An 8,811-nucleotide genomic window follows, 5' to 3' on the forward strand; every position below is an offset into this window, starting at 1 on the left:
ACCTAATATTGTCGCCTGGCTAACGAAACAGAATTATCATAAGAAATTGTTGATTCACCCTTAAAGTTTTAACGATTCGCATTCGATAGAGATGGAAAATGGCAGGTCAATGTACGAAATTCTTCTTGCTCACCGTTCTTACTTTAACTCGAATTCACAACCTTTGGTTTGGAAGCCGTAGGTAGTCGTCTGGAAATTATACTAAATCTGAGGGTCTACTGCGAACCACGTTCGACTAGTTGCCTGTCACACTTACGCACAAATTTACAAGTGCGACAGAGAGGTAACACGTCGAGCGTGGTTCGCGCTAGGCCCTCTGATCATCGTTAGTTTTCATACCAATTATTAAATGGTTCAAACTTGACGCGGTCGGTGTCTAACAGCCTTTTTTATTTACATGTCTTTTATATAATTTATAATGCTTGCAAAAACATTTTAAACGTTATCTAGGTAGTACTATTACATTAAGTTGTTCGAAATCTTAGGATCAAATTACTTATACATATATATATATTTTTTGATCTAGCAAACAGTCGCGATATTTTTTTCTATTTCTTGATGCTATTTTAGACTACTCGGTAATATTTTCTCATAGGAGTAACCAGTGACGCAGTGATTAATTTAGATAGCAATAAGAACGTAAATTATAAAAAAAAACAGCATATATATAGGTCGTAAACCGCGGACATAAGAAGGAAATAAAAGATATGAGATATGATGCTACTACTGAACCGGTGAGCTCCATCTTAGGCCCTGTCTTCACTTTCCATCAGTACCCCTAGTGTAAATAAATTCGATTTCGAAACGTGACGTACGCGTTTGCGTTTAGTCTCATTTTGTATGTGATTTAGAAAGAGCGCACCAAGCGGGACGTTTTGGAAACTCAAAATCCTATACAAAATGACACTTAACGCAAACGCGTTCGTCACGTTATGATGTCGATTAAATTTACACTAGAGGTACAGGTGTGACTAGGGACAATCGCCGAACAGTTTAATAATAAAAAAAATAAAAAAAAAGCGCCACCCATGGTATTAAGCAGATTCTATAGTATGTGCAATTAGGAAAAAAACCAACGTCCATCGTCCAAAGCTATAACAGCATATACGACCGAAAACAGTGAAAAAAAATTAAACTGTTTAATATAATAAAATTACAAAATTACATTTTTTTTTTACTTAGCATAATCTATTTAGGTACTTATGAGCAATTCCTAGCTGAGCAACTTTTCAAATCTCGAATTTTTGAAGCTATGTTTCTGTCGCGCTGCGGTGGGCGGGAGCCGGAGCTATCTAAGTGTGAGTGCGCGCACACAGACGCGAGACGCGTGCGCTCGCTCATTGCGCGCCACGCCGTTACGTCGACATCGCCCGCGAGCCAGACGGAATTTATTCTGCGCTGCCCGACGCAAGTTGTTTTTGTTGTTACCACGTAATATTGTTTTTCATTTTTATATTATACTGTATCTATTACACCCTAATACCAAACACCCTATCACCTGTACTAAATGTATTTTACACCTATGATGACGAAATAATAAATGATTGATTGATTGATTGATTGATATTAATTACCATATAGGTAAAAACTGCAAAAAATAATGATGTCTCAGCTTCGGTTGTCGTTGTACAGTCAAGTGCAAAAATATGTATCGAAAGAATCGTCTCATAAATATGGTACTACGCTCTTATTACACTGGAATAAGATGCTATGGGACATATTTTTGAGTAAGATGTGTACACCCATATTTTTACACTTGACTGTACCTATCCGTATCAGTAAGTTGGGAGTGATCATGGTGTGTTGTGAAATTTTGTAAGTAGGTATAAATATACCTATGGTTAAACTACAATCTATTTAATTAACTTGTAGTACGATGGGGCTAAACTTGGGCCGCCTTATTGAAGAACGTCTCGCAATGACAATCTGGGTAAAGTATGTTGGGATAATGCCGGACAATTTTGGGACCAATTGAGAGAACTCGTGAAAAAATGTTTTTTCGAGATCTCAACACGTGACAGATTCTTGAAGTACGTAGCGAATCGTTAAATAATAACCGTAGATTCGGCCTGAATTTTGGTAATCTTCAATATAGAACGGTTTTAGTTTTGTACCTGTGTAAAGATGAGACATACTTTTTAACGAATAACGACGAACGACGACACGACCGACCCGGCACGACACGGTCGTCGGTAACGAGTGTTTTGCCATCAAGGGAGAACATTGGATGGTGAAAAATTTGCTTGCAGGTTGCTTCTAATGGAAAGAGAATAAGGTATCACAAAGAAATAGGTCCGGTGTCTACCCTTTTGTATCCGATCTTAACCCTGATACAAAAATTGGTAAAATTGTGGCTCTCAAACTTTGATACCTATGTCATAAGGCAATTTGATAAGTAAACAATGTGCTAAGAAACCTCTTATTGTAAGGTTTACCCGAAGTAATAAAAAAAACCACTAAAATAATAGATACGTTGCGAAGTTTTGACAATTTAAGATTTCGTGAACTGTACAGGTTTAGGGAAAGTGTAAATGTATTGTTTATTGAATGGAATGTACTGGAAGATATTAAGTACTTAAGTAGGAGGGACAAAAATCAAAATAAAAAATAATCGTGCCCAGTCATTTTTAATGAAGGTCGCCTAAAAAATAAGAATCAAACTTAGAAATCAAAAAGACTAAGTAGTTCTTTAAAAAGGTCAAGGTCACTGAGAGCCCATCTTGAAGTATGGAAAATAATTAAAATTGCGATTTTGTTGGTTTAATTTTGCAATATATAGTTGATATACAATCTTTTTTTTTGTTGATAAAATGTAAGGATCGTATGTAAAGAGTAAAGTAAATAATTAAATATATAGGAAAAGAGAGCCCTCTTGAAGCATTTTAAGGAAACTAATTTCGAAGTCCTATCTCTATTTTGTATCCGAAACTAGCAATGTATGTATGCGTGCACATCTACATATGCATCCGTATGTGTAGGTACTTTATTGCGAAAAATTGCTCATTTGCTATCAATTTTACTCGATTTTGTTATAAATTTCAACATGTATCATCATCCCTATACAATATAAATACTCTTTATTGCACACCTCAATAAAAGAAAACAATACAAAAGAAAACATACACATAAGCACAGGTAAACAACATGCGGCCTTATCGCTAAAAGGCAACCTTTGGGTTGCGGAAATTAAAAAAATTACATTGTCAGTAACCGTCGCGCTGGTAGTGGTACTGGATAAAAATAATGGTACGAAAGTGTGATCAAGAAAACAATAAATGTGATAATGAATAAATGGTCAGTAGGTAAATTGAAGAAAATTTAAAGTTTGATAATCACTGCTGTTTTTTAAATAGGTAAAGATCTGATTGTTTCTGGTCCGATCTTTACCTGAAAGGGTCAAGATCGGATATCGGTCTACAGCAGTGCTAGGTCTGTTAACACAATTACAAAAACAAACACAGTTTCATCACAATACGCAAAATAAATTACAGAGCGAAGATCGGATAGAAGGAAGAATTCGCGAAATTTACCTTGCTCTCTGTGATTGCACATAGCACAAGCCCGACTCCCTGAGCGACGCGGGGACACTGACAGTCGAGGCGCAATGAAATGGCGTCTTACACAATGTTGTCAACATTAAAAAATAAAGCCAAATTAGGGGGAAATGAATGTCCTACGTTCTTCACCCGCATCCGGTATTTACCCAACATACCTTAATCGTTGAACCGCCGCATTTCAAAATGGCCCTTATTTTGATATCGGCTAGCCGTAATGTAATACGGCGGATTATACAATACGACTGCGATACTTATATATAAATCCCCTCGTCAATGTAATTTCATTAAATTTGCTATCTAGTGGCAAACATCAAAGAAGTTATCTTTTACTTGTGACGCACAAGTGTGAGCAATGTAAAATACTATATTTCTAAAAAAAATTGCCTACTACGTAATAAAAGAAAATGTGATTATTAAATTATAATACGAAAGGTGGTCAAATCGCAAAATGCTGTCGTTTTATTTAAAATAATGAAATAATTAGACCAGTTCCGAAAGTACCGGGAAATCCCGGTTCTTTAAAACAGTACCGGTTCTGCAATCCCTAATAAGGATGTTATGCCCATCACTATTCCTTCTGTGTACGTATATTTAGAAACTGTCTCCGCCTCCAATTCGTGCGATAAGGACAACTGCAGCTCGGACCGAAATTCACTCGCAAAAAACTCAAAAATCGAGGTTTCGCTCTCGACTGTTTCCTCCTCCAAAACGCAACTAATCATTATGAAATTTTGGAAATTGCAAGAGGAAGAAATAATCTATGCCGCTATGTTTTGATTTTTTGGATATTTTTTGTCATATTTGTATACTGTGCCTTTTTTTACAGCCAATTCAATTTAGCCGTTTTTGCGATTTTCGAGGCGCTGTATCTTTCTTCAAAATAAAATAATCCAAAAAAGCAAAACATAGCGGCACAGATATTGATGATATTGATCTTATTTCAAAAAATCACTGCTCTAGGTTAAAAATCCAGGGAGGAATCAGTCGAGAGCGTTTGTATGGAAAAATCGCAACTAGGAATTCCTCTTGTTGTAGATTGTTAGCTAAGGAGTAATAATAATAATATAATAATTCAGCCTATATACGTCCCACTACTGGGCACAGGCCTCATCTCATGTGCGAGAGGGCTCGGGCTATAGTCCCCACGCTAGCCCAATGCGGATTGGGGACTTCACATACACCTTTGAATTTCTTCGCAGATGTATGCAGGTTTCCTCACGATGTTTTCCTTCACCGAAAAGCTAGTGGCAAATATCAAATGATATTTCGTACATAAGTTCCGAAAAACTCATTGCAGTGGCGTAGCGTGCCTTGGCGGGGCCCCGTATAAAAATTTGTTTGGGGGCCCTTAGGAAGGGTAAAGATTTCTCACAAAAACGTACGTTGGGGGCCCCCGTGGCCCGGGGGCCCCGTATAATTGATACGGCAGATACGGCGGCTGACTCATTGGTACGAGCCAGGATTTGAACCCGCGACCTCCGGATTGAAAGTCGGACGCCATATCCACTCGGCCACCACCGCTAAGCTAAGGAGTATCAAGCTTTATTTCTAAGTACATTATTATTACTTGTATAAATGGTATATTATGTAATGTGTATTTAATTTGCTGCTGGAAACATTTTTTTATTGAATTTTTGGTTACATATTTATAAACCTACATTTATCACATATTTTGAATCTCGAAATCCCCTTACACTGGTTCTCATAATTCGATTCAACCAATGAGAGCTCACGCTCAGAAAATATATGCAACTTGGAAAAATACCAGCCACTATCACCCAAAGCAAAAACAGCGTATGCGACTGAGAAAACGTGGATACAATTATTTTTTTACCAACACAACGTCTAATTGTTATTTAATTGATGTCACGTTATAAACAACAATAGTACGTAATAACTTGAAAATTCTTGCTTAATGGAGTCATTTGCGTGTTGTGATATCTTGTTTTGTCCTATATAAAGTATATTTGTAGTTCGATTATGTTGGTTTTTTACCTGATTGCGGTAAAACTAAATAAGGAGGGTTATGCGTCTATATATTCCCTCATTGCTTTGAACGATAGGACTATGTTTGGTGAAGGTGAAAGACATGTCTTTAAAAAAAAATTAAAATTATTTATTTGGTCGCATACAATGTTCATATAATTGTGCTAGTATCTCTTTTTAAGTATTGTAAATATTGTATTATATTATTTGAAGTATTGTAAATATTGTATTATATAAATATTATATTATTATGTGTATTAAGATAATTCTACTCTTCCACTATTGGTAAGTAACAGAGTTATTTTATGCTATTAACATTAGTTATGGTAACAATTGGTTGGTATTGGTTGGTCTTTATAGGTAGTATTTGTAATTTTTAGGAGATTCTGATAATATTTTGAAAAAATACCTATGTAGGTGTTACATCTCAATGGGACATAATATATTAATTATATTATACATATATATATATATATATATATATATATATATATATATATATATATATATATATATATATATATATAAACTAAATTGAACAATATCTGAACTGGCCCTAAAGGAAGTATACACGCTTGTAAAATCAGGTAAAAATAAAACTCATTCCAAAATATATATTAGAATAAGTATACACCGTGTTTTTTTTGATTTGCGTTAATTTCGAGGGTGCATTCCTGAGCTTAAATTAAGTAACTTTCTCAAAGATACCGATATTCTACCTAACTCCATTTCGGAGATAATCAATCATAAATTTTTATATTATAAGGCCCTTACGAGCGTGTACACTTGCTTTAGGACCTGTTTAATTATTAGTTAGTGTTTAGTGCGAGTTCATACATTTGCTACTAAACGTACGTACTACCTCGGACGATCGATGTTAGAAATGACATTGATATGTCACAGTTTTCAATTGTTTGGTTGAGTTAAATGTAATGCCCGTGTTACAACAACGCTATATGCAACATTTAGTTACTTATTATAAAAATAAAAATAGTAAAAAAAAAACAAAAAAAAATATTTTTTTTGAAAATTAACTATGCCATTTAGTTTCCTTAAACGTACTTACCGAAACCCCGGAGTTAACGCAATTCAATAAAAACACGGTGTATATTAGAATACCGGTTTATTTGAGAAAGTTGCTTAATTTAAGCTCAGGAATGTACCTACCCTTGAAATAAACGGACTTAAAAAACACCGTGTATAAGACCCAGAAAAAAGTGTAAATAAAAAATTGTTTCTTCTTTTTACAAGTAGGTAGGTACAAATCCTACCTACGGGCACGTCTGAAAATATCGGTACGAAAAATGTGCCAAAAATATGTATACACGACTTTATTGCCCATATATTACGGTAGTGTATACATATTTTTGGTACATTTTTCGTACCGATATTTTCAGACGTGACTGTACCTACATCATACCAAATTCTCATAAGTTTATTGACCCCTCTGATATTTTGGGGGTTAAAAATACATATAAATATAACATACCTATTGTTATAGATCGTGGCATTCACAAAGACGCGTGTCTGACTCATAGGCTCATGTTATTAAAGGTTACATTGGCAAATCTGCGCGTCATCGTGGATGACATGAACTATATCTGACAAACGAACTATACCCGAACTATACCTAAAACTAACTATACTATACCTCAGAAAGCACAACTATTTTCCAAAATGAACTCGAATATCTTCGTTCAGGTGCAGAATTTAAATGTACTTAGTTCTATTACAAAATATGCTTAGAAATGCATGATAAAACTCAGAACCAAAAAGAACATTAGTGTTTATACTCAATTATATACTGAACTTGTACATTCGCCATCAGATATATTGAAGCGGCCGAGGTGCTCTAAAATATCTGAACACGCACTCTAACGTCTTGACAATAGAGGCGTGTTCAGGTTCAGATATTTGTGAGCACATTGGCCGCTCCGATATATTTAATGGCGAATTATACCATAGGTGTAGTATTGGGCTGTCAGTCACGTCCGAAAATATCCATACGGACAAAGTGCCCAAAATATGTATATACTACCTAAATATATGGGAAATAAGGTCGTGAATACATCTTTTTGGCACTTTGTCCGTATAGATATTTTCAAACGTGACTGTACAGTACCGTACAATGTGCCTACTTTGCTCCCCACCTGGTTGTTTTCTACATTATTATTAATGTTCCAAAATTTTTTTTATATATTACTATAAGAAAGTAGTGATGGTATGATTTAAATCTGTATATGTATACGTATATTAACATACATATATACGAAAATAATTTTAGAATTTAAATTAAATTCGATTTTTAGAGGAAAATAGGTACCTACCTACTTTAAATTTACTTTGTAACGTGTCCAAGAAAATCACAGAGCATTTCGTTGTTATAACAGAAAAAATGCGTTGTGAGAAATCAGAAAAATATAAATCGACAAATTATTCAAAATAACACACTTACGATTAATGATTCACATAAAAACACCCACAGAATCACAATAACACTTATAATTTCAATTGTTTTTGTTTAACTTTTTTTTCACTAGTTTTTGTAACGGTTTATAACGTTGTTTATATATTTTTATTTATTTTCTCGCACACACGAGTGTTCGTGTCGGAGGATTGTCATGTACTAATGTGTTGTATGCTAGGGTTGTCAGTTGAGCGAAAGTGAATTATCGCACTTGGGTAATTCCATTTAAAGTTGTACCAGTTTGTGTTAGTATTGGAAATTTGTGTATTATTTTGACTGAGAATTACGAGCTTTTTCTATTTTTACTAAGAAAAATAGTATCCCCAAAAATTTTGGTCCGTTCGGTTTTCAATATAACCTTCTATGACTGTAACGAAACGAACAAAAATTATGTATGAAATTTGTGGACACTTTTTTTCTTGTATTAGGAGGTTGAAAGAGCTCGTGATTATGAATGGAAATAATATATAAAAAACTAAAATCTAAAATGCAAGGTCAAACTACAACTTTAAATTAAAATGCCCACTTAAGTGTACCGATGAAAAAAGGCACTAATCGTCCCTACTACTATTATAAATGCGAAAGTAATTCTGTCCGTCTATCTGTTTGTCTCTCTGATGAAATAATTTAGATAAAATTTGATATGAAGATAGTTTGAGGCCCGAGGAAGAACATAGGATAGTTTTTATCAATGATCATCATCATCCCATTCAGAGATAGACGTGTGCCGTAGCTGGTTACAAATAAAATAAGGTTAAATGTCTAATATTATTTATATTGAATACCAACACAATTTATATT

At 34.4% G+C, this 8,811-nt stretch overlaps 1 protein-coding gene across 1 annotated transcript in view; it reads right to left on the reverse strand.

Annotated features, from left to right (window-relative positions):
• The window catches only part of LOC133532412 (serine protease Hayan-like), a 50,100-nt gene extending 41,763 nt beyond the window's left edge, over window positions 1-8,337 (reverse strand). The window contains exon 1 of the mRNA XM_061871061.1: window positions 7,999-8,337. The gene's annotated coding sequence lies outside the window, so the exon portion shown is untranslated. The remainder of the gene's footprint in view (window positions 1-7,998) is intronic.
• Window positions 8,338-8,811: the final 474 nt, after the last annotated feature.

This window comes from Cydia pomonella, chromosome 27, assembly GCF_033807575.1.
Source record: "Cydia pomonella isolate Wapato2018A chromosome 27, ilCydPomo1, whole genome shotgun sequence".
Classification (NCBI taxonomy): domain Eukaryota; kingdom Metazoa; phylum Arthropoda; class Insecta; order Lepidoptera; family Tortricidae; genus Cydia; species Cydia pomonella.